Genomic DNA, 1,218 nt, shown 5'->3' with positions numbered 1-1,218 from the left:
ATTGTTTCTGAAAATGTTGTATGCATTTATAAACCTTCTTCACAGCAAGCTTATGAACATTGGAGAATATCATTATGTCATCAGCATACATGAGATGTGAGATAGCTAAATTTGGATCTATGGTGAAATCTGGAGTACTGATTGTTGAGAATGTTCCTGTCAAGCATTCTGGAAAAGTAATCCATAGCAATAATAAAGAGAGTGGGAGGGAGTGGATCACCTTGCTTTAGTCCTCTAGAAGCAGTGAAATCCCCCTAGAGTTGGCCATTGATAAGGATGGAGTGGTTGTGTTGGGGAAGACCGATGAAGGCTGAAATCCTCTAGCTGTGAGTATACCCAACATAAAGTTCCAGTCAATGGTATCAGAGGCCTTCTTAATATCTAATTTGTATATGAGGTTTCCTCCTATGCTGATTTTATCAAGATCCAAAGTGAGTTCCTGTGCCAACAACATATTATCATTAATAGATCTACCTTTAATAAAGCCAGTTTGGTTAGGACATATGATTTTGTCCAAGTGAGGTTGCAACCTTCTCACAATAATCTTGCTAATGAGTTTGCTAATGACAGAAGTCAGGCTTATAGGCCTGTAGTGATCCCAGGTTTTTTGTAATTCCTTTTTAGGGATTAACATAATGGAAGTGTTACTGAAGTAGTTGGGGAGGTTGACTCCTTTAAAGAAGCTCTCAATTGCCTCCATAACCTCTACCTTGATGATGTGCCAAATTTTTTTGTAGAAGTCAGCTGTAAAACCATCAGGGCCAGCTGCCTTAGAGCTGTCAATACTGTTTAAGGCTTCCCAAATTTCTTCAACAGAAGGGGGTTCAGTAAGGTTAAGTTGACCAGTGTAATTGGATTCTTCAGCAAAGTAATCTTCATATTCAATACTAAGTTCACCAGAAGAGTTCAGGAGAGAGCTGTAGAAACTAACGACATCCTTAGCTATAAGTTCATTATCATTCAGCCATCTGCCATCCTTGGAAATTATGGAATGTATGGTATTGCATTTCCTCTTGTAACTTATGTAGGCATGGTAAAACTTGGTGTTTCTGTCCCCTTCAAAAAAGCCACTTATAGAAGCTTTTTGTCTGAGTATTAGATCCTGAATATCAATGGATTTATTCAGATTAGTCTGGGTAGTCAGCAAATCAGTTTCAGTGGCATGGTTATTCTGAGCAGCAGCCTCAAGTCTCTCAACCTCTTTTTCAGCAGATAGCA

Source organism: Phalaenopsis equestris, unplaced genomic scaffold, assembly GCF_001263595.1.
Source record: "Phalaenopsis equestris unplaced genomic scaffold, ASM126359v1 Scaffold001244, whole genome shotgun sequence".
Taxonomy (NCBI): Eukaryota; Viridiplantae; Streptophyta; class Magnoliopsida; order Asparagales; family Orchidaceae; genus Phalaenopsis; species Phalaenopsis equestris.
Note: the sequence above shows the minus strand (reverse complement) of the source record.